Below are 23,099 nucleotides of genomic sequence, written 5' to 3' on the forward strand. Positions count from 1 at the left end.
GTCCAGAAAACAAGTTTTCCTAAACACTTACAGCGATGGTCAGCAGGTTTTACTAGTCAGCTATTACAGAGTCTGCACTATAGGCACTGCAGCAAAACTTTGCCTGTGTAGGACCAGCAAACCAGCTCACCTAACATCTTCAGGCAAGGGTCTTCAATTTCTCCTGGTCGACTTATAAACAGTGAAGAAAAAGAGCTCCCAGTGAAGGTGTTGCACCTAAACTGTGCTTTATATTGGCAGATTTCACTTACGGCTGCAAGAGGGGCATGGTGTGGCAAGAGCTTTGAGTGTGCCTGACTGTGAAAAAGTTAAAGGTAAGCACTGTTTCTGCCCGGTTTCGAACCGGGGACCTTTCGCGTGTGAGGCGAACGTGATAACCACTACACTACAGAAACCTATTCATGCTGCTTTGTTGGGCCTTGCAAGTGGAAAGTCTACTCTAAAGTAGAATGCTTGAAAAGGGTTGCTGAAAGCGATATTGTAGCAAAAAGCACTAGCGTGTGCACAGTGTTTCTGCCCGGTTTCGAACCGGGGACCTTTCGCGTGTTAGGCGAACGTGATAACCACTACACTACAGAAACCCATTCTTGCAGATTTTTTGTGCCTTGCAAACCGAAAGTCTACGCTAAAGTACAATGCTTGAAAGGGGGTGATGAAAGCGACATTGTGGCAAAAAGCACTAGCGTGTGCACAGTGTTTATGCCCGGTTTCTAACTGGGGACCTTTCGTGTGTGAGGCGAACGTGATAACCACTACACCACAGAAACCCACCACGATAGGCCTTTTCCGGTTGGAGGGTCGGAGGTTGGGGTCACCGTATTAGCTATTATTTGTTTCTGGTTATTTAAAAACCTGAGTTCAGTTTACCATCCTTGCAAATGATACTCTTGAGTAATGAAGAAAACAAGGAAGAAAGCCCATTTCAGATGCCTAGCTTGATACAAATACCATCCTCAAAACAGCCAGTACTGGCAAGATAGACTGAGTCATGGATATCACCTCTAGCTGTTCCACACACTTTTCTCACCAGATCAGAGGAAAACATACACCAATGGTCGTTAGGTTTTCCAACTCAGCTGACTAAGCAGGAGAGCCAAAGTCCGCATTCCTATTGCCTTTGGGTCCAGAAAACAAGTTTTCCTAAACACTTACAGCGATGGTCAGCAGGTTTTACTAGTCAGCTATTACAGAGTCTGCACTATAGGCACTGCAGCAAAACTTTGCCTGTGTAGGACCAGCAAACCAGCTCACCTAACATCTTCAGGCAAGGGTCTTCAATTTCTCCTGGTCGACTTATAAACAGTGAAGAAAAAGAGCTCCCAGTGAAGGTGTTGCACCTAAACTGTGCTTTATATTGGCAGATTTCACTTACGGCTGCAAGAGGGGCATGGTGTGGCAAGAGCTTTGAGTGTGCCTGACTGTGAAAAAGTTAAAGGTAAGCACTGTTTCTGCCCGGTTTCGAACCGGGGACCTTTCGCGTGTGAGGCAAACGTGATAACCACTACACTACAGAAACCTATTCATGCTGCTTTGTTGGGCCTTGCAAGTGGAAAGTCTACTCTAAAGTAGAATGCTTGAAAAGGGTTGCTGAAAGCGATATTGTAGCAAAAAGCACTAGCGTGTGCACAGTGTTTCTGCCCGGTTTCGAACCGGGGACCTTTCGCGTGTTAGGCGAACGTGATAACCACTACACTACAGAAACCCATTCTTGCAGATTTTTTGTGCCTTGCAAACCGAAAGTCTACGCTAAAGTACAATGCTTGAAAGGGGGTGATGAAAGCGACATTGTGGCAAAAAGCACTAGCGTGTGCACAGTGTTTATGCCCGGTTTCTAACTGGGGACCTTTCGTGTGTGAGGCGAACGTGATAACCACTACACCACAGAAACCCACCACGATAGGCCTTTTCCGGTTGGAGGGTCGGAGGTTGGGGTCACCGTATTAGCTATTATTTGTTTCTGGTTATTTAAAAACCTGAGTTCAGTTTACCATCCTTGCAAATGATACTCTTGAGTAATGAAGAAAACAAGGAAGAAAGCCCATTTCAGATGCCTAGCTTGATACAAATACCATCCTCAAAACAGCCAGTACTGGCAAGATAGACTGAGTCATGGATATCACCTCTAGCTGTTCCACACACTTTTCTCACCAGATCAGAGGAAAACATACACCAATGGTCGTTAGGTTTTCCAACTCAGCTGACTAAGCAGGAGAGCCAAAGTCCGCATTCCTATTGCCTTTGGGTCCAGAAAACAAGTTTTCCTAAACACTTACAGCGATGGTCAGCAGGTTTTACTAGTCAGCTATTACAGAGTCTGCACTATAGGCACTGCAGCAAAACTTTGCCTGTGTAGGACCAGCAAACCAGCTCACCTAACATCTTCAGGCAAGGGTCTTCAATTTCTCCTGGTCGACTTATAAACAGTGAAGAAAAAGAGCTCCCAGTGAAGGTGTTGCACCTAAACTGTGCTTTATATTGGCAGATTTCACTTACGGCTGCAAGAGGGGCATGGTGTGGCAAGAGTTTTGAGTGTGCCTGACTGTGAAAAAGTTAAAGGTAAGCACTGTTTCTGCCCCGTTTCGAACCGGGGACCTTTCGCGTGTGAGGCAAACGTGATAACCACTACACTACAGAAACCTATTCATGCTGCTTTGTTGGGCCTTGCAAGTGGAAAGTCTACTCTAAAGTAGAATGCTTGAAAAGGGTTGCTGAAAGCGATATTGTAGCAAAAAGCACTAGCGTGTGCACAGTGTTTCTGCCCGGTTTCGAACCGGGGACCTTTCGCGTGTTAGGCGAACGTGATAACCACTACACTACAGAAACCCATTCTTGCAGATTTTTTGTGCCTTGCAAACCGAAAGTCTACGCTAAAGTACAATGCTTGAAAGGGGGTGATGAAAGCGACATTGTGGCAAAAAGCACTAGCGTGTGCACAGTGTTTATGCCCGGTTTCTAACTGGGGACCTTTCGTGTGTGAGGCGAACGTGGTAACCACTACACCACAGAAACCCACCACGATAGGCCTTTTCCGGTTGGAGGGTCGGAGGTTGGGGTCACCGTATTAGCTATTATTTGTTTCTGGTTATTTAAAAACCTGAGTTCAGTTTACCATCCTTGCAAATGATACTCTTGAGTAATGAAGAAAACAAGGAAGAAAGCCCATTTCAGATGCCTAGCTTGATACAAATACCATCCTCAAAACAGCCAGTACTGGCAAGATAGACTGAGTCATGGATATCACCTCTAGCTGTTCCACACACTTTTCTCACCAGATCAGAGGAAAACATACACCAATGGTCGTTAGGTTTTCCAACTCAGCTGACTAAGCAGGAGAGCCAAAGTCCGAATTCCTATTGCCTTTGGGTCCAGAAAACAAGTTTTCCTAAACACTTACAGCGATGGTCAGCAGGTTTTACTAGTCAGCTATTACAGAGTCTGCACTATAGGCACTGCAGCAAAACTTTGCCTGTGTAGGACCAGCAAACCAGCTCACCTAACATCTTCAGGCAAGGGTCTTCAATTTCTCCTGGTCGACTTATAAACAGTGAAGAAAAAGAGCTCCCAGTGAAGGTGTTGCACCTAAACTGTGCTTTATATTGGCAGATTTCACTTACGGCTGCAAGAGGGGCATGGTGTGGCAAGAGCTTTGAGTGTGCCTGACTGTGAAAAAGTTAAAGGTAAGCACTGTTTCTGCCCGGTTTCGAACCGGGGACCTTTCGCGTGTGAGGCAAACGTGATAACCACTACACTACAGAAACCTATTCATGCTGCTTTGTTGGGCCTTGCAAGTGGAAAGTCTACTCTAAAGTAGAATGCTTGAAAAGGGTTGCTGAAAGCGATATTGTAGCAAAAAGCACTAGCGTGTGCACAGTGTTTCTGCCCGGTTTCGAACCGGGGACCTTTCGCGTGTTAGGCGAACGTGATAACCACTACACTACAGAAACCCATTCTTGCAGATTTTTTGTGCCTTGCAAACCGAAAGTCTACGCTAAAGTACAATGCTTGAAAGGGGGTGATGAAAGCGACATTGTGGCAAAAAGCACTAGCGTGTGCACAGTGTTTATGCCCGGTTTCTAACTGGGGACCTTTCGTGTGTGAGGCGAACGTGATAACCACTACACCACAGAAACCCACCACGATAGGCCTTTTCCGGTTGGAGGGTCGGAGGTTGGGGTCACCGTATTAGCTATTATTTGTTTCTGGTTATTTAAAAACCTGAGTTCAGTTTACCATCCTTGCAAATGATACTCTTGAGTAATGAAGAAAACAAGGAAGAAAGCCCATTTCAGATGCCTAGCTTGATACAAATACCATCCTCAAAACAGCCAGTACTGGCAAGATAGACTGAGTCATGGATATCACCTCTAGCTGTTCCACACACTTTTCTCACCAGATCAGAGGAAAACATACACCAATGGTCGTTAGGTTTTCCAACTCAGCTGACTAAGCAGGAGAGCCAAAGTCCGCATTCCTATTGCCTTTGGGTCCAGAAAACAAGTTTTCCTAAACACTTACAGCGATGGTCAGCAGGTTTTACTAGTCAGCTATTACAGAGTCTGCACTATAGGCACTGCAGCAAAACTTTGCCTGTGTAGGACCAGCAAACCAGCTCACCTAACATCTTCAGGCAAGGGTCTTCAATTTCTCCTGGTCGACTTATAAACAGTGAAGAAAAAGAGCTCCCAGTGAAGGTGTTGCACCTAAACTGTGCTTTATATTGGCAGATTTCACTTACGGCTGCAAGAGGGGCATGGTGTGGCAAGAGCTTTGAGTGTGCCTGACTGTGAAAAAGTTAAAGGTAAGCACTGTTTCTGCCCGGTTTCGAACCGGGGACCTTTCGCGTGTGAGGCAAACGTGATAACCACTACACTACAGAAACCTATTCATGCTGCTTTGTTGGGCCTTGCAAGTGGAAAGTCTACTCTAAAGTAGAATGCTTGAAAAGGGTTGCTGAAAGCGATATTGTAGCAAAAAGCACTAGCGTGTGCACAGTGTTTCTGCCCGGTTTCGAACCGGGGACCTTTCGCGTGTTAGGCAACGTGATAACCACTACACTACAGAAACCCATTCTTGCAGATTTTTTGTGCCTTGCAAACCGAAAGTCTACGCTAAAGTACAATGCTTGAAAGGGGGTGATGAAAGCGACATTGTGGCAAAAAGCACTAGCGTGTGCACAGTGTTTATGCCCGGTTTCTAACTGGGGACCTTTCGTGTGTGAGGCGAACGTGATAACCACTACACCACAGAAACCCACCACGATAGGCCTTTTCCGGTTGGAGGGTCGGAGGTTGGGGTCACCGTATTAGCTATTATTTGTTTCTGGTTATTTAAAAACCTGAGTTCAGTTTACCATCCTTGCAAATGATACTCTTGAGTAATGAAAACAAGGAAGAAAGCCCATTTCAGATGCCTAGCTTGATACAAATACCATCCTCAAAACAGCCAGTACTGGCAAGATAGACTGAGTCATGGATATCACCTCTAGCTGTTCCACACACTTTTCTCACCAGATCAGAGGAAAACATACACCAATGGTCGTTAGGTTTTCCAACTCAGCTGACTAAGCAGGAGAGCCAAAGTCCGCATTCCTATTGCCTTTGGGTCCAGAAAACAAGTTTTCCTAAACACTTACAGCGATGGTCAGCAGGTTTTACTAGTCAGCTATTACAGAGTCTGCACTATAGGCACTGCAGCAAAACTTTGCCTGTGTAGGACCAGCAAACCAGCTCACCTAACATCTTCAGGCAAGGGTCTTCAATTTCTCCTGGTCGACTTATAAACAGTGAAGAAAAAGAGCTCCCAGTGAAGGTGTTGCACCTAAACTGAGCTTTATATTGGCAGATTTCACTTACGGCTGCAAGAGGGGCATGGTGTGGCAAGAGCTTTGAGTGTGCCTGACTGTGAAAAAGTTAAAGGTAAGCACTGTTTCTGCCCAGTTTCAAACCAGGGACCTTTCGTGTGTGAGGCGAACGTGATAACCACTACACTACAGAAACCTATTCATGCTGCTTTGTTGGGCCTTGCAAGTGGAAAGTCTACTCTAAAGTAGAATGCTTGAAAAGGGTTGCTGAAAGCGATATTGTAGCAAAAAGCACTAGCGTGTGCACAGTGTTTCTGCCCGGTTTCGAACCGGGGACCTTTCGCGTGTTAGGCGAACGTGATAACCACTACACTACAGAAACCCATTCTTGCAGATTTTTTGTGCCTTGCAAACCGAAAGTCTACGCTAAAGTACAATGCTTGAAAGGGGGTGATGAAAGCGACATTGTGGCAAAAAGCACTAGCGTGTGCACAGTGTTTATGCCCGGTTTCTAACTGGGGACCTTTCGTGTGTGAGGCGAACGTGATAACCACTACACCACAGAAACCCACCACGATAGGCCTTTTCCGGTTGGAGGGTCGGAGGTTGGGGTCACCGTATTAGCTATTATTTGTTTCTGGTTATTTAAAAACCTGAGTTCAGTTTACCATCCTTGCAAATGATACTCTTGAGTAATGAAGAAAACAAGGAAGAAAGCCCATTTCAGATGCCTAGCTTGATACAAATACCATCCTCAAAACAGCCAGTACTGGCAAGATAGACTGAGTCATGGATATCACCTCTAGCTGTTCCACACACTTTTCTCACCAGATCAGAGGAAAACATACACCAATGGTCGTTAGGTTTTCCAACTCAGCTGACTAAGCAGGAGAGCCAAAGTCCGCATTCCTATTGCCTTTGGGTCCAGAAAACAAGTTTTCCTAAACACTTACAGCGATGGTCAGCAGGTTTTACTAGTCAGCTATTACAGAGTCTGCACTATAGGCACTGCAGCAAAACTTTGCCTGTGTAGGACCAGCAAACCAGCTCACCTAACATCTTCAGGCAAGGGTCTTCAATTTCTCCTGGTCGACTTATAAACAGTGAAGAAAAAGAGCTCCCAGTGAAGGTGTTGCACCTAAACTGTGCTTTATATTGGCAGATTTCACTTACGGCTGCAAGAGGGGCATGGTGTGGCAAGAGCTTTGAGTGTGCCTGACTGTGAAAAAGTTAAAGGTAAGCACTGTTTCTGCCCGGTTTCGAACCGGGGACCTTTCGCGTGTGAGGCAAACGTGATAACCACTACACTACAGAAACCTATTCATGCTGCTTTGTTGGGCCTTGCAAGTGGAAAGTCTACTCTAAAGTAGAATGCTTGAAAAGGGTTGCTGAAAGCGATATTGTAGCAAAAAGCACTAGCGTGTGCACAGTGTTTCTGCCCGGTTTCGAACCGGGGACCTTTCGCGTGTTAGGCGAACGTGATAACCACTACACTACAGAAACCCATTCTTGCAGATTTTTTGTGCCTTGCAAACCGAAAGTCTACGCTAAAGTACAATGCTTGAAAGGGGGTGATGAAAGCGACATTGTGGCAAAAAGCACTAGCGTGTGCACAGTGTTTATGCCCGGTTTCTAACTGGGGACCTTTCGTGTGTGAGGCGAACGTGATAACCACTACACCACAGAAACCCACCACGATAGGCCTTTTCCGGTTGGAGGGTCGGAGGTTGGGGTCACCGTATTAGCTATTATTTGTTTCTGGTTATTTAAAAACCTGAGTTCAGTTTACCATCCTTGCAAATGATACTCTTGAGTAATGAAGAAAACAAGGAAGAAAGCCCATTTCAGATGCCTAGCTTGATACAAATACCATCCTCAAAACAGCCAGTACTGGCAAGATAGACTGAGTCATGGATATCACCTCTAGCTGTTCCACACACTTTTCTCACCAGATCAGAGGAAAACATACACCAATGGTCGTTAGGTTTTCCAACTCAGCTGACTAAGCAGGAGAGCCAAAGTCCGCATTCCTATTGCCTTTGGGTCCAGAAAACAAGTTTTCCTAAACACTTACAGCGATGGTCAGCAGGTTTTACTAGTCAGCTATTACAGAGTCTGCACTATAGGCACTGCAGCAAAACTTTGCCTGTGTAGGACCAGCAAACCAGCTCACCTAACATCTTCAGGCAAGGGTCTTCAATTTCTCCTGGTCGACTTATAAACAGTGAAGAAAAAGAGCTCCCAGTGAAGGTGTTGCACCTAAACTGAGCTTTATATTGGCAGATTTCACTTACGGCTGCAAGAGGGGCATGGTGTGGCAAGAGCTTTGAGTGTGCCTGACTGTGAAAAAGTTAAAGGTAAGCACTGTTTCTGCCCAGTTTCAAACCAGGGACCTTTCGTGTGTGAGGCGAACGTGATAACCACTACACTACAGAAACCTATTCATGCTGCTTTGTTGGGCCTTGCAAGTGGAAAGTCTACTCTAAAGTAGAATGCTTGAAAAGGGTTGCTGAAAGCGATATTGTAGCAAAAAGCACTAGCGTGTGCACAGTGTTTCTGCCCGGTTTCGAACCGGGGACCTTTCGCGTGTTAGGCGAACGTGATAACCACTACACTACAGAAACCCATTCTTGCAGATTTTTTGTGCCTTGCAAACCGAAAGTCTACGCTAAAGTACAATGCTTGAAAGGGGGTGATGAAAGCGACATTGTGGCAAAAAGCACTAGCGTGTGCACAGTGTTTATGCCCGGTTTCTAACTGGGGACCTTTCGTGTGTGAGGCGAACGTGATAACCACTACACCACAGAAACCCACCACGATAGGCCTTTTCCGGTTGGAGGGTCGGAGGTTGGGGTCACCGTATTAGCTATTATTTGTTTCTGGTTATTTAAAAACCTGAGTTCAGTTTACCATCCTTGCAAATGATACTCTTGAGTAATGAAGAAAACAAGGAAGAAAGCCCATTTCAGATGCCTAGCTTGATACAAATACCATCCTCAAAACAGCCAGTACTGGCAAGATAGACTGAGTCATGGATATCACCTCTAGCTGTTCCACACACTTTTCTCACCAGATCAGAGGAAAACATACACCAATGGTCGTTAGGTTTTCCAACTCAGCTGACTAAGCAGGAGAGCCAAAGTCCGCATTCCTATTGCCTTTGGGTCCAGAAAACAAGTTTTCCTAAACACTTACAGCGATGGTCAGCAGGTTTTACTAGTCAGCTATTACAGAGTCTGCACTATAGGCACTGCAGCAAAACTTTGCCTGTGTAGGACCAGCAAACCAGCTCACCTAACATCTTCAGGCAAGGGTCTTCAATTTCTCCTGGTCGACTTATAAACAGTGAAGAAAAAGAGCTCCCAGTGAAGGTGTTGCACCTAAACTGTGCTTTATATTGGCAGATTTCACTTACGGCTGCAAGAGGGGCATGGTGTGGCAAGAGCTTTGAGTGTGCCTGACTGTGAAAAAGTTAAAGGTAAGCACTGTTTCTGCCCCGTTTCGAACCGGGGACCTTTCGCGTGTGAGGCAAACGTGATAACCACTACACTACAGAAACCTATTCATGCTGCTTTGTTGGGCCTTGCAAGTGGAAAGTCTACTCTAAAGTAGAATGCTTGAAAAGGGTTGCTGAAAGCGATATTGTAGCAAAAAGCACTAGCGTGTGCACAGTGTTTCTGCCCGGTTTCGAACCGGGGACCTTTCGCGTGTTAGGCGAACGTGATAACCACTACACTACAGAAACCCATTCTTGCAGATTTTTTGTGCCTTGCAAACCGAAAGTCTACGCTAAAGTACAATGCTTGAAAGGGGGTGATGAAAGCGACATTGTGGCAAAAAGCACTAGCGTGTGCACAGTGTTTATGCCCGGTTTCTAACTGGGGACCTTTCGTGTGTGAGGCGAACGTGGTAACCACTACACCACAGAAACCCACCACGATAGGCCTTTTCCGGTTGGAGGGTCGGAGGTTGGGGTCACCGTATTAGCTATTATTTGTTTCTGGTTATTTAAAAACCTGAGTTCAGTTTACCATCCTTGCAAATGATACTCTTGAGTAATGAAGAAAACAAGGAAGAAAGCCCATTTCAGATGCCTAGCTTGATACAAATACCATCCTCAAAACAGCCAGTACTGGCAAGATAGACTGAGTCATGGATATCACCTCTAGCTGTTCCACACACTTTTCTCACCAGATCAGAGGAAAACATACACCAATGGTCGTTAGGTTTTCCAACTCAGCTGACTAAGCAGGAGAGCCAAAGTCCGAATTCCTATTGCCTTTGGGTCCAGAAAACAAGTTTTCCTAAACACTTACAGCGATGGTCAGCAGGTTTTACTAGTCAGCTATTACAGAGTCTGCACTATAGGCACTGCAGCAAAACTTTGCCTGTGTAGGACCAGCAAACCAGCTCACCTAACATCTTCAGGCAAGGGTCTTCAATTTCTCCTGGTCGACTTATAAACAGTGAAGAAAAAGAGCTCCCAGTGAAGGTGTTGCACCTAAACTGTGCTTTATATTGGCAGATTTCACTTACGGCTGCAAGAGGGGCATGGTGTGGCAAGAGTTTTGAGTGTGCCTGACTGTGAAAAAGTTAAAGGTAAGCACTGTTTCTGCCCGGTTTCGAACCGGGGACCTTTCGCGTGTGAGGCAAACGTGATAACCACTACACTACAGAAACCTATTCATGCTGCTTTGTTGGGCCTTGCAAGTGGAAAGTCTACTCTAAAGTAGAATGCTTGAAAAGGGTTGCTGAAAGCGATATTGTAGCAAAAAGCACTAGCGCGTGCACAGTGTTTCTGCCCGGTTTCGAACCGGGGACCTTTCGCGTGTTAGGCGAACGTGATAACCACTACACTACAGAAACCCATTCTTGCAGATTATTTGTGCCTTGCAAACCGAAAGTCTACGCTAAAGTACAATGCTTGAAAGGGGGTGATGAAAGCGACATTGTGGCAAAAAGCACTAGCGTGTGCACAGTGTTTATGCCCGGTTTCTAACTGGGGACCTTTCGTGTGTGAGGCGAACGTGGTAACCACTACACCACAGAAACCCACCACGATAGGCCTTTTCCGGTTGGAGGGTCGGAGGTTGGGGTCACCGTATTAGCTATTATTTGTTTCTGGTTATTTAAAAACCTGAGTTCAGTTTACCATCCTTGCAAATGATACTCTTGAGTAATGAAGAAAACAAGGAAGAAAGCCCATTTCAGATGCCTAGCTTGATACAAATACCATCCTCAAAACAGCCAGTACTGGCAAGATAGACTGAGTCATGGATATCACCTCTAGCTGTTCCACACACTTTTCTCACCAGATCAGAGGAAAACATACACCAATGGTCGTTAGGTTTTCCAACTCAGCTGACTAAGCAGGAGAGCCAAAGTCCGAATTCCTATTGCCTTTGGGTCCAGAAAACAAGTTTTCCTAAACACTTACAGCGATGGTCAGCAGGTTTTACTAGTCAGCTATTACAGAGTCTGCACTATAGGCACTGCAGCAAAACTTTGCCTGTGTAGGACCAGCAAACCAGCTCACCTAACATCTTCAGGCAAGGGTCTTCAATTTCTCCTGGTCGACTTATAAACAGTGAAGAAAAAGAGCTCCCAGTGAAGGTGTTGCACCTAAACTGTGCTTTATATTGGCAGATTTCACTTACGGCTGCAAGAGGGGCATGGTGTGGCAAGAGCTTTGAGTGTGCCTGACTGTGAAAAAGTTAAAGGTAAGCACTGTTTCGAACCGGGGACCTTTCGCGTGTGAAGCAAACGTGATAACCACTACACTACAGAAACCTATTCATGCTGCTTTGTTGGGCCTTGCAAGTGGAAAGTCTACTCTAAAGTAGAATGCTTGAAAAGGGTTGCTGAAAGCGATATTGTAGCAAAAAGCACTAGCGTGTGCACAGTGTTTCTGCCCGGTTTCGAACCGGGGACCTTTCGCGTGTTAGGCGAACGTGATAACCACTACACTACAGAAACCCATTCTTGCAGATTTTTTGTGCCTTGCAAACCGAAAGTCTACGCTAAAGTACAATGCTTGAAAGGGGGTGATGAAAGCGACATTGTGGCAAAAAGCACTAGCGTGTGCACAGTGTTTATGCCCGGTTTCTAACTGGGGACCTTTCGTGTGTGAGGCGAACGTGATAACCACTACACCACAGAAACCCACCACGATAGGCCTTTTCCGGTTGGAGGGTCGGAGGTTGGGGTCACCGTATTAGCTATTATTTGTTTCTGGTTATTTAAAAACCTGAGTTCAGTTTACCATCCTTGCAAATGATACTCTTGAGTAATGAAGAAAACAAGGAAGAAAGCCCATTTCAGATGCCTAGCTTGATACAAATACCATCCTCAAAACAGCCAGTACTGGCAAGATAGACTGAGTCATGGATATCACCTCTAGCTGTTCCACACACTTTTCTCACCAGATCAGAGGAAAACATACACCAATGGTCGTTAGGTTTTCCAACTCAGCTGACTAAGCAGGAGAGCCAAAGTCCGCATTCCTATTGCCTTTGGGTCCAGAAAACAAGTTTTCCTAAACACTTACAGCGATGGTCAGCAGGTTTTACTAGTCAGCTATTACAGAGTCTGCACTATAGGCACTGCAGCAAAACTTTGCCTGTGTAGGACCAGCAAACCAGCTCACCTAACATCTTCAGGCAAGGGTCTTCAATTTCTCCTGGTCGACTTATAAACAGTGAAGAAAAAGAGCTCCCAGTGAAGGTGTTGCACCTAAACTGTGCTTTATATTGGCAGATTTCACTTACGGCTGCAAGAGGGGCATGGTGTGGCAAGAGCTTTGAGTGTGCCTGACTGTGAAAAAGTTAAAGGTAAGCACTGTTTCTGCCCCGTTTCGAACCGGGGACCTTTCGCGTGTGAGGCAAACGTGATAACCACTACACTACAGAAACCTATTCATGCTGCTTTGTTGGGCCTTGCAAGTGGAAAGTCTACTCTAAAGTAGAATGCTTGAAAAGGGTTGCTGAAAGCGATATTGTAGCAAAAAGCACTAGCGTGTGCACAGTGTTTCTGCCCGGTTTCGAACCGGGGACCTTTCGCGTGTTAGGCGAACGTGATAACCACTACACTACAGAAACCCATTCTTGCAGATTTTTTGTGCCTTGCAAACCGAAAGTCTACGCTAAAGTACAATGCTTGAAAGGGGGTGATGAAAGCGACATTGTGGCAAAAAGCACTAGCGTGTGCACAGTGTTTATGCCCGGTTTCTAACTGGGGACCTTTCGTGTGTGAGGCGAACGTGGTAACCACTACACCACAGAAACCCACCACGATAGGCCTTTTCCGGTTGGAGGGTCGGAGGTTGGGGTCACCGTATTAGCTATTATTTGTTTCTGGTTATTTAAAAACCTGAGTTCAGTTTACCATCCTTGCAAATGATACTCTTGAGTAATGAAGAAAACAAGGAAGAAAGCCCATTTCAGATGCCTAGCTTGATACAAATACCATCCTCAAAACAGCCAGTACTGGCAAGATAGACTGAGTCATGGATATCACCTCTAGCTGTTCCACACACTTTTCTCACCAGATCAGAGGAAAACATACACCAATGGTCGTTAGGTTTTCCAACTCAGCTGACTAAGCAGGAGAGCCAAAGTCCGAATTCCTATTGCCTTTGGGTCCAGAAAACAAGTTTTCCTAAACACTTACAGCGATGGTCAGCAGGTTTTACTAGTCAGCTATTACAGAGTCTGCACTATAGGCACTGCAGCAAAACTTTGCCTGTGTAGGACCAGCAAACCAGCTCACCTAACATCTTCAGGCAAGGGTCTTCAATTTCTCCTGGTCGACTTATAAACAGTGAAGAAAAAGAGCTCCCAGTGAAGGTGTTGCACCTAAACTGTGCTTTATATTGGCAGATTTCACTTACGGCTGCAAGAGGGGCATGGTGTGGCAAGAGCTTTGAGTGTGCCTGACTGTGAAAAAGTTAAAGGTAAGCACTGTTTCTGCCCGGTTTCGAACCGGGGACCTTTCGCGTGTGAGGCAAACGTGATAACCACTACACTACAGAAACCTATTCATGCTGCTTTGTTGGGCCTTGCAAGTGGAAAGTCTACTCTAAAGTAGAATGCTTGAAAAGGGTTGCTGAAAGCGATATTGTAGCAAAAAGCACTAGCGCGTGCACAGTGTTTCTGCCCGGTTTCGAACCGGGGACCTTTCGCGTGTTAGGCGAACGTGATAACCACTACACTACAGAAACCCATTCTTGCAGATTATTTGTGCCTTGCAAACCGAAAGTCTACGCTAAAGTACAATGCTTGAAAGGGGGTGATGAAAGCGACATTGTGGCAAAAAGCACTAGCGTGTGCACAGTGTTTATGCCCGGTTTCTAACTGGGGACCTTTCGTGTGTGAGGCGAACGTGGTAACCACTACACCACAGAAACCCACCACGATAGGCCTTTTCCGGTTGGAGGGTCGGAGGTTGGGGTCACCGTATTAGCTATTATTTGTTTCTGGTTATTTAAAAACCTGAGTTCAGTTTACCATCCTTGCAAATGATACTCTTGAGTAATGAAGAAAACAAGGAAGAAAGCCCATTTCAGATGCCTAGCTTGATACAAATACCATCCTCAAAACAGCCAGTACTGGCAAGATAGACTGAGTCATGGATATCACCTCTAGCTGTTCCACACACTTTTCTCACCAGATCAGAGGAAAACATACACCAATGGTCGTTAGGTTTTCCAACTCAGCTGACTAAGCAGGAGAGCCAAAGTCCGAATTCCTATTGCCTTTGGGTCCAGAAAACAAGTTTTCCTAAACACTTACAGCGATGGTCAGCAGGTTTTACTAGTCAGCTATTACAGAGTCTGCACTATAGGCACTGCAGCAAAACTTTGCCTGTGTAGGACCAGCAAACCAGCTCACCTAACATCTTCAGGCAAGGGTCTTCAATTTCTCCTGGTCGACTTATAAACAGTGAAGAAAAAGAGCTCCCAGTGAAGGTGTTGCACCTAAACTGTGCTTTATATTGGCAGATTTCACTTACGGCTGCAAGAGGGGCATGGTGTGGCAAGAGCTTTGAGTGTGCCTGACTGTGAAAAAGTTAAAGGTAAGCACTGTTTCGAACCGGGGACCTTTCGCGTGTGAAGCAAACGTGATAACCACTACACTACAGAAACCTATTCATGCTGCTTTGTTGGGCCTTGCAAGTGGAAAGTCTACTCTAAAGTAGAATGCTTGAAAAGGGTTGCTGAAAGCGATATTGTAGCAAAAAGCACTAGCGTGTGCACAGTGTTTCTGCCCGGTTTCGAACCGGGGACCTTTCGCGTGTTAGGCGAACGTGATAACCACTACACTACAGAAACCCATTCTTGCAGATTTTTTGTGCCTTGCAAACCGAAAGTCTACGCTAAAGTACAATGCTTGAAAGGGGGTGATGAAAGCGACATTGTGGCAAAAAGCACTAGCGTGTGCACAGTGTTTATGCCCGGTTTCTAACTGGGGACCTTTCGTGTGTGAGGCGAACGTGATAACCACTACACCACAGAAACCCACCACGATAGGCCTTTTCCGGTTGGAGGGTCGGAGGTTGGGGTCACCGTATTAGCTATTATTTGTTTCTGGTTATTTAAAAACCTGAGTTCAGTTTACCATCCTTGCAAATGATACTCTTGAGTAATGAAGAAAACAAGGAAGAAAGCCCATTTCAGATGCCTAGCTTGATACAAATACCATCCTCAAAACAGCCAGTACTGGCAAGATAGACTGAGTCATGGATATCACCTCTAGCTGTTCCACACACTTTTCTCACCAGATCAGAGGAAAACATACACCAATGGTCGTTAGGTTTTCCAACTCAGCTGACTAAGCAGGAGAGCCAAAGTCCGCATTCCTATTGCCTTTGGGTCCAGAAAACAAGTTTTCCTAAACACTTACAGCGATGGTCAGCAGGTTTTACTAGTCAGCTATTACAGAGTCTGCACTATAGGCACTGCAGCAAAACTTTGCCTGTGTAGGACCAGCAAACCAGCTCACCTAACATCTTCAGGCAAGGGTCTTCAATTTCTCCTGGTCGACTTATAAACAGTGAAGAAAAAGAGCTCCCAGTGAAGGTGTTGCACCTAAACTGTGCTTTATATTGGCAGATTTCACTTACGGCTGCAAGAGGGGCATGGTGTGGCAAGAGCTTTGAGTGTGCCTGACTGTGAAAAAGTTAAAGGTAAGCACTGTTTCTGCCCCGTTTCGAACCGGGGACCTTTCGCGTGTGAGGCAAACGTGATAACCACTACACTACAGAAACCTATTCATGCTGCTTTGTTGGGCCTTGCAAGTGGAAAGTCTACTCTAAAGTAGAATGCTTGAAAAGGGTTGCTGAAAGCGATATTGTAGCAAAAAGCACTAGCGTGTGCACAGTGTTTCTGCCCGGTTTCGAACCGGGGACCTTTCGCGTGTTAGGCGAACGTGATAACCACTACACTACAGAAACCCATTCTTGCAGATTTTTTGTGCCTTGCAAACCGAAAGTCTACGCTAAAGTACAATGCTTGAAAGGGGGTGATGAAAGCGACATTGTGGCAAAAAGCACTAGCGTGTGCACAGTGTTTATGCCCGGTTTCTAACTGGGGACCTTTCGTGTGTGAGGCGAACGTGATAACCACTACACCACAGAAACCCACCACGATAGGCCTTTTCCGGTTGGAGGGTCGGAGGTTGGGGTCACCGTATTAGCTATTATTTGTTTCTGGTTATTTAAAAACCTGAGTTCAGTTTACCATCCTTGCAAATGATACTCTTGAGTAATGAAGAAAACAAGGAAGAAAGCCCATTTCAGATGCCTAGCTTGATACAAATACCATCCTCAAAACAGCCAGTACTGGCAAGATAGACTGAGTCATGGATATCACCTCTAGCTGTTCCACACACTTTTCTCACCAGATCAGAGGAAAACATACACCAATGGTCGTTAGGTTTTCCAACTCAGCTGACTAAGCAGGAGAGCCAAAGTCCGCATTCCTATTGCCTTTGGGTCCAGAAAACAAGTTTTCCTAAACACTTACAGCGATGGTCAGCAGGTTTTACTAGTCAGCTATTACAGAGTCTGCACTATAGGCACTGCAGCAAAACTTTGCCTGTGTAGGACCAGCAAACCAGCTCACCTAACATCTTCAGGCAAGGGTCTTCAATTTCTCCTGGTCGACTTATAAACAGTGAAGAAAAAGAGCTCCCAGTGAAGGTGTTGCACCTAAACTGTGCTTTATATTGGCAGATTTCACTTACGGCTGCAAGAGGGGCATGGTGTGGCAAGAGCTTTGAGTGTGCCTGACTGTGAAAAAGTTAAAGGTAAGCACTGTTTCTGCCCCGTTTCGAACCGGGGACCTTTCGCGTGTGAGGCAAACGTGATAACCACTACACTACAGAAACCTATTCATGCTGCTTTGTTGGGCCTTGCAAGTGGAAAGTCTACTCTAAAGTAGAATGCTTGAAAAGGGTTGCTGAAAGCGATATTGTAGCAAAAAGCACTAGCGTGTGCACAGTGTTTCTGCCCAGTTTCGAACCGGGGACCTTTCGCGTGTTAGGCGAACGTGATAACCACTACACTACAGAAACCCATTCTTGCAGATTTTTTGTGCCTTGCAAACCGAAAGTCTACGCTAAAGTACAATGCTTGAAAGGGGGTGATGAAAGCGACATTGTGGCAAAAAGCACTAGCGTGTGCACAGTGTTTATGCCCGGTTTCTAACTGGGGACCTTTCGTGTGTGAGGCGAACGTGGTAACCACTACACCACAGAAACCCACCACGATAGGCCTTTTCCGGTTGGAGGGTCGGAGGTTGGGGTCACCGTATTAGCTATTATTTGTTTCTGGTTATTTAAAAACCTGAGTTCAGTTTACCATCCTTGCAAATGATACTCTTGAGTAATGAAGAAAACAAGGAAGAAAGCCCATTTCAGATGCCTAGCTTGATACAAATACCATCCTCAAAACAGCCAGTACTGGCAAGATAGACTGAGTCATGGATATCACCTCTAGCTGTTCCACACACTTTTCTCACCAGATCAGAGGAAAACATACACCAATGGTCGTTAGGTTTTCCAACTCAGCTGACTAAGCAGGAGAGCCAAAGTCCGAATTCCTATTGCCTTTGGGTCCAGAAAACAAGTTTTCCTAAACACTTACAGCGATGGTCAGCAGGTTTTACTAGTCAGCTATTACAGAGTCTGCACTATAGGCACTGCAGCAAAACTTTGCCTGTGTAGGACCAGCAAACCAGCTCACCTAACATCTTCAGGCAAGGGTCTTCAATTTCTCCTGGTCGACTTATAAACAGTGAAGAAAAAGAGCTCCCAGTGAAGGTGTTGCACCTAAACTGTGCTTTATATTGGCAGATTTCACTTACGGCTGCAAGAGGGGCATGGTGTGGCAAGAGCTTTGAGTGTGCCTGACTGTGAAAAAGTTAAAGGTAAGCACTGTTTCTGCCCGGTTTCGAACCGGGGACCTTTCGCGTGTGAGGCAAACGTGATAACCACTACACTACAGAAACCTATTCATGCTGCTTTGTTGGGCCTTGCAAGTGGAAAGTCTACTCTAAAGTAGAATGCTTGAAAAGGGTTGCTGAAAGCGATATTGTAGCAAAAAGCACTAGCGCGTGCACAGTGTTTCTGCCCGGTTTCGAACCGGGGACCTTTCGCGTGTTAGGCGAACGTGATAACCACTACACTACAGAAACCCATTCTTGCAGATTATTTGTGCCTTGCAAACCGAAAGTCTACGCTAAAGTACAATGCTTGAAAGGGGGTGATGAAAGCGACATTGTGGCAAAAAGCACTAGCGTGTGCACAGTGTTTATGCCCGGTTTCTAACTGGGGACCTTTCGTGTGTGAGGCGAACGTGGTAACCACTACACCACAGAAACCCACCACGATAGGCCTTTTCCGGTTGGAGGGTCGGAGGTTGGGGTCACCGTATTAGCTATTATTTGTTTCTGGTTATTTAAAAACCTGAGTTCAGTTTACCATCCTTGCAAATGATACTCTTGAGTAATGAAGAAAACAAGGAAGAAAGCCCATTTCAGATGCCTAGCTTGATACAAATACCATCCTCAAAACAGCCAGTACTGGCAAGATAGACTGAGTCATGGATATCACCTCTAGCTGTTCCACACACTTTTCTCACCAGATCAGAGGAAAACATACACCAATGGTCGTTAGGTTTTCCAACTCAGCTGACTAAGCAGGAGAGCCAAAGTCCGAATTCCTATTGCCTTTGGGTCCAGAAAACAAGTTTTCCTAAACACTTACAGCGATGGTCAGCAGGTTTTACTAGTCAGCTATTACAGAGTCTGCACTATAGGCACTGCAGCAAAACTTTGCCTGTGTAGGACCAGCAAACCAGCTCACCTAACATCTTCAGGCAAGGGTCTTCAATTTCTCCTGGTCGACTTATAAACAGTGAAGAAAAAGAGCTCCCAGTGAAGGTGTTGCACCTAAACTGTGCTTTATATTGGCAGATTTCACTTACGGCTGCAAGAGGGGCATGGTGTGGCAAGAGCTTTGAGTGTGCCTGACTGTGAAAAAGTTAAAGGTAAGCACTGTTTCGAACCGGGGACCTTTCGCGTGTGAAGCAAACGTGATAACCACTACACTACAGAAACCTATTCATGCTGCTTTGTTGGGCCTTGCAAGTGGAAAGTCTACTCTAAAGTAGAATGCTTGAAAAGGGTTGCTGAAAGCGATATTGTAGCAAAAAGCACTAGCGTGTGCACAGTGTTTCTGCCCGGTTTCGAACCGGGGACCTTTCGCGTGTTAGGCGAACGTGATAACCACTACACTACAGAAACCCATTCTTGCAGATTTTTTGTGCCTTGCAAACCGAAAGTCTACGCTAAAGTACAATGCTTGAAAGGGGGTGATGAAAGCGACATTGTGGCAAAAAGCACTAGCGTGTGCACAGTGTTTATGCCCGGTTTCTAACTGGGGACCTTTCGTGTGTGAGGCGAACGTGATAACCACTACACCACAGAAACCCACCACGATAGGCCTTTTCCGGTTGGAGGGTCGGAGGTTGGGGTCACCGTATTAGCTATTATTTGTTTCTGGTTATTTAAAAACCTGAGTTCAGTTTACCATCCTTGCAAATGATACTCTTGAGTAATGAAGAAAACAAGGAAGAAAGCCCATTTCAGATGCCTAGCTTGATACAAATACCATCCTCAAAACAGCCAGTACTGGCAAGATAGACTGAGTCATGGATATCACCTCTAGCTGTTCCACACACTTTTCTCACCAGATCAGAGGAAAACATACACCAATGGTCGTTAGGTTTTCCAACTCAGCTGACTAAGCAGGAGAGCCAAAGTCCGCATTCCTATTGCCTTTGGGTCCAGAAAACAAGTTTTCCTAAACACTTACAGCGATGGTCAGCAGGTTTTACTAGTCAGCTATTACAGAGTCTGCACTATAGGCACTGCAGCAAAACTTTGCCTGTGTAGGACCAGCAAACCAGCTCACCTAACATCTTCAGGCAAGGGTCTTCAATTTCTCCTGGTCGACTTATAAACAGTGAAGAAAAAGAGCTCCCAGTGAAGGTGTTGCACCTAAACTGTGCTTTATATTGGCAGATTTCACTTACGGCTGCAAGAGGGGCATGGTGTGGCAAGAGCTTTGAGTGTGCCTGACTGTGAAAAAGTTAAAGGTAAGCACTGTTTCTGCCCGGTTTCGAACCGGGGACCTTTCGCGTGTGAGGCAAACGTGATAACCACTACACTACAGAAACCTATTCATGCTGCTTTGTTGGGCCTTGCAAGTGGAAAGTCTACTCTAAAGTAGAATGCTTGAAAAGGGTTGCTGAAAGCGATATTGTAGCAAAAAGCACTAGCGTGTGCACAGTGTTTCTGCCCGGTTTCGAACCGGGGACCTTTCGCGTGTTAGGCGAACGTGATAACCACTACACTACAGAAACCCATTCTTGCAGATTTTTTGTGCCTTGCAAACCGAAAGTCTACGCTAAAGTACAATGCTTGAAAGGGGGTGATGAAAGCGACATTGTGGCAAAAAGCACTAGCGTGTGCACAGTGTTTATGCCCGGTTTCTAACTGGGGACCTTTCGTGTGTGAGGCGAACGTGATAACCACTACACCACAGAAACCCACCACGATAGGCCTTTTCCGGTTGGAGGGTCGGAGGTTGGGGTCACCGTATTAGCTATTATTTGTTTCTGGTTATTTAAAAACCTGAGTTCAGTTTACCATCCTTGCAAATGATACTCTTGAGTAATGAAGAAAACAAGGAAGAAAGCCCATTTCAGATGCCTAGCTTGATACAAATACCATCCTCAAAACAGCCAGTACTGGCAAGATAGACTGAGTCATGGATATCACCTCTAGCTGTTCCACACACTTTTCTCACCAGATCAGAGGAAAACATACACCAATGGTCGTTAGGTTTTCCAACTCAGCTGACTAAGCAGGAGAGCCAAAGTCCGAATTCCTATTGCCTTTGGGTCCAGAAAACAAGTTTTCCTAAACACTTACAGCGATGGTCAGCAGGTTTTACTAGTCAGCTATTACAGAGTCTGCACTATAGGCACTGCAGCAAAACTTTGCCTGTGTAGGACCAGCAAACCAGCTCACCTAACATCTTCAGGCAAGGGTCTTCAATTTCTCCTGGTCGACTTATAAACAGTGAAGAAAAAGAGCTCCCAGTGAAGGTGTTGCACCTAAACTGTGCTTTATATTGGCAGATTTCACTTACGGCTGCAAGAGGGGCATGGTGTGGCAAGAGCTTTGAGTGTGCCTGACTGTGAAAAAGTTAAAGGTAAGCACTGTTTCGAACCGGGGACCTTTCGCGTGTGAAGCAAACGTGATAACCACTACACTACAGAAACCTATTCATGCTGCTTTGTTGGGCCTTGCAAGTGGAAAGTCTACTCTAAAGTAGAATGCTTGAAAAGGGTTGCTGAAAGCGATATTGTAGCAAAAAGCACTAGCGTGTGCACAGTGTTTCTGCCCGGTTTCGAACCGGGGACCTTTCGCGTGTTAGGCGAACGTGATAACCACTACACTACAGAAACCCATTCTTGCAGATTTTTTGTGCCTTGCAAACCGAAAGTCTACGCTAAAGTACAATGCTTGAAAGGGGGTGATGAAAGCGACATTGTGGCAAAAAGCACTAGCGTGTGCACAGTGTTTATGCCCGGTTTCTAACTGGGGACCTTTCGTGTGTGAGGCGAACGTGATAACCACTACACCACAGAAACCCACCACGATAGGCCTTTTCCGGTTGGAGGGTCGGAGGTTGGGGTCACCGTATTAGCTATTATTTGTTTCTGGTTATTTAAAAACCTGAGTTCAGTTTACCATCCTTGCAAATGATACTCTTGAGTAATGAAGAAAACAAGGAAGAAAGCCCATTTCAGATGCCTAGCTTGATACAAATACCATCCTCAAAACAGCCAGTACTGGCAAGATAGACTGAGTCATGGATATCACCTCTAGCTGTTCCACACACTTTTCTCACCAGATCAGAGGAAAACATACACCAATGGTCGTTAGGTTTTCCAACTCAGCTGACTAAGCAGGAGAGCCAAAGTCCGCATTCCTATTGCCTTTGGGTCCAGAAAACAAGTTTTCCTAAACACTTACAGCGATGGTCAGCAGGTTTTACTAGTCAGCTATTACAGAGTCTGCACTATAGGCACTGCAGCAAAACTTTGCCTGTGTAGGACCAGCAAACCAGCTCACCTAACATCTTCAGGCAAGGGTCTTCAATTTCTCCTGGTCGACTTATAAACAGTGAAGAAAAAGAGCTCCCAGTGAAGGTGTTGCACCTAAACTGTGCTTTATATTGGCAGATTTCACTTACGGCTGCAAGAGGGGCATGGTGTGGCAAGAGCTTTGAGTGTGCCTGACTGTGAAAAAGTTAAAGGTAAGCACTGTTTCTGCCCGGTTTCGAACCGGGGACCTTTCGCGTGTGAGGCAAACGTGATAACCACTACACTACAGAAACCTATTCATGCTGCTTTGTTGGGCCTTGCAAGTGGAAAGTCTACTCTAAAGTAGAATGCTTGAAAAGGGTTGCTGAAAGCGATATTGTAGCAAAAAGCACTAGCGTGTGCACAGTGTTTCTGCCCGGTTTCGAACCGGGGACCTTTCGCGTGTTAGGCGAACGTGATAACCACTACACTACAGAAACCCATTCTTGCAGATTTTTTGTGCCTTGCAAACCGAAAGTCTACGCTAAAGTACAATGCTTGAAAGGGGGTGATGAAAGCGACATTGTGGCAAAAAGCACTAGCGTGTGCACAGTGTTTATGCCCGGTTTCTAACTGGGGACCTTTC

The 23,099-nt window shown here is 45.6% G+C and overlaps 20 non-coding genes across 20 annotated transcripts; all 20 read right to left on the reverse strand.

The window, feature by feature from the left end:
* Positions 1-322: 322 nt before the first annotated feature.
* TRNAV-CAC (transfer RNA valine (anticodon CAC)) lies at positions 323-395 on the reverse strand. Its single transcript has one exon. It is a non-coding gene; the product is annotated as a tRNA-Val (tRNA).
* A 113-nt stretch (positions 396-508) lies between these two features.
* On the reverse strand, positions 509-581 carry TRNAV-AAC (transfer RNA valine (anticodon AAC)). The gene has a single exon. It is a non-coding gene; the product is annotated as a tRNA-Val (tRNA).
* Positions 582-1,629: 1,048 nt separating this feature from the next.
* TRNAV-AAC (transfer RNA valine (anticodon AAC)) lies at positions 1,630-1,702 on the reverse strand. Its single transcript has one exon. It is a non-coding gene; the product is annotated as a tRNA-Val (tRNA).
* A 1,048-nt stretch (positions 1,703-2,750) lies between these two features.
* On the reverse strand, positions 2,751-2,823 carry TRNAV-AAC (transfer RNA valine (anticodon AAC)). Its single transcript has one exon. It is a non-coding gene; the product is annotated as a tRNA-Val (tRNA).
* Positions 2,824-3,871: 1,048 nt separating this feature from the next.
* TRNAV-AAC (transfer RNA valine (anticodon AAC)) lies at positions 3,872-3,944 on the reverse strand. Its single transcript has one exon. It is a non-coding gene; the product is annotated as a tRNA-Val (tRNA).
* A 2,165-nt stretch (positions 3,945-6,109) lies between these two features.
* On the reverse strand, positions 6,110-6,182 carry TRNAV-AAC (transfer RNA valine (anticodon AAC)). Its single transcript has one exon. It is a non-coding gene; the product is annotated as a tRNA-Val (tRNA).
* Positions 6,183-7,230: 1,048 nt separating this feature from the next.
* TRNAV-AAC (transfer RNA valine (anticodon AAC)) lies at positions 7,231-7,303 on the reverse strand. The gene has a single exon. It is a non-coding gene; the product is annotated as a tRNA-Val (tRNA).
* A 1,048-nt stretch (positions 7,304-8,351) lies between these two features.
* On the reverse strand, positions 8,352-8,424 carry TRNAV-AAC (transfer RNA valine (anticodon AAC)). Its single transcript has one exon. It is a non-coding gene; the product is annotated as a tRNA-Val (tRNA).
* Positions 8,425-9,472: 1,048 nt separating this feature from the next.
* On the reverse strand, positions 9,473-9,545 carry TRNAV-AAC (transfer RNA valine (anticodon AAC)). The gene has a single exon. It is a non-coding gene; the product is annotated as a tRNA-Val (tRNA).
* A 1,048-nt stretch (positions 9,546-10,593) lies between these two features.
* Positions 10,594-10,666, reverse strand: TRNAV-AAC (transfer RNA valine (anticodon AAC)). Its single transcript has one exon. It is a non-coding gene; the product is annotated as a tRNA-Val (tRNA).
* A 1,037-nt stretch (positions 10,667-11,703) lies between these two features.
* Positions 11,704-11,776, reverse strand: TRNAV-AAC (transfer RNA valine (anticodon AAC)). Its single transcript has one exon. It is a non-coding gene; the product is annotated as a tRNA-Val (tRNA).
* A 1,048-nt stretch (positions 11,777-12,824) lies between these two features.
* On the reverse strand, positions 12,825-12,897 carry TRNAV-AAC (transfer RNA valine (anticodon AAC)). Its single transcript has one exon. It is a non-coding gene; the product is annotated as a tRNA-Val (tRNA).
* A 1,048-nt stretch (positions 12,898-13,945) lies between these two features.
* TRNAV-AAC (transfer RNA valine (anticodon AAC)) lies at positions 13,946-14,018 on the reverse strand. The gene has a single exon. It is a non-coding gene; the product is annotated as a tRNA-Val (tRNA).
* Positions 14,019-15,055: 1,037 nt separating this feature from the next.
* Positions 15,056-15,128, reverse strand: TRNAV-AAC (transfer RNA valine (anticodon AAC)). The gene has a single exon. It is a non-coding gene; the product is annotated as a tRNA-Val (tRNA).
* A 1,048-nt stretch (positions 15,129-16,176) lies between these two features.
* On the reverse strand, positions 16,177-16,249 carry TRNAV-AAC (transfer RNA valine (anticodon AAC)). Its single transcript has one exon. It is a non-coding gene; the product is annotated as a tRNA-Val (tRNA).
* Positions 16,250-18,418: 2,169 nt separating this feature from the next.
* On the reverse strand, positions 18,419-18,491 carry TRNAV-AAC (transfer RNA valine (anticodon AAC)). Its single transcript has one exon. It is a non-coding gene; the product is annotated as a tRNA-Val (tRNA).
* A 1,037-nt stretch (positions 18,492-19,528) lies between these two features.
* Positions 19,529-19,601, reverse strand: TRNAV-AAC (transfer RNA valine (anticodon AAC)). Its single transcript has one exon. It is a non-coding gene; the product is annotated as a tRNA-Val (tRNA).
* A 1,048-nt stretch (positions 19,602-20,649) lies between these two features.
* TRNAV-AAC (transfer RNA valine (anticodon AAC)) lies at positions 20,650-20,722 on the reverse strand. Its single transcript has one exon. It is a non-coding gene; the product is annotated as a tRNA-Val (tRNA).
* Positions 20,723-21,759: 1,037 nt separating this feature from the next.
* On the reverse strand, positions 21,760-21,832 carry TRNAV-AAC (transfer RNA valine (anticodon AAC)). Its single transcript has one exon. It is a non-coding gene; the product is annotated as a tRNA-Val (tRNA).
* A 1,048-nt stretch (positions 21,833-22,880) lies between these two features.
* On the reverse strand, positions 22,881-22,953 carry TRNAV-AAC (transfer RNA valine (anticodon AAC)). Its single transcript has one exon. It is a non-coding gene; the product is annotated as a tRNA-Val (tRNA).
* Between the last annotated feature and the right edge of the window lie 146 nt (positions 22,954-23,099).

The sequence above is a fragment of the Aquarana catesbeiana genome, linkage group LG03, assembly GCF_042186555.1.
Source record: "Aquarana catesbeiana isolate 2022-GZ linkage group LG03, ASM4218655v1, whole genome shotgun sequence".
NCBI classification, from domain to species: Eukaryota; Metazoa; Chordata; class Amphibia; order Anura; family Ranidae; genus Aquarana; species Aquarana catesbeiana.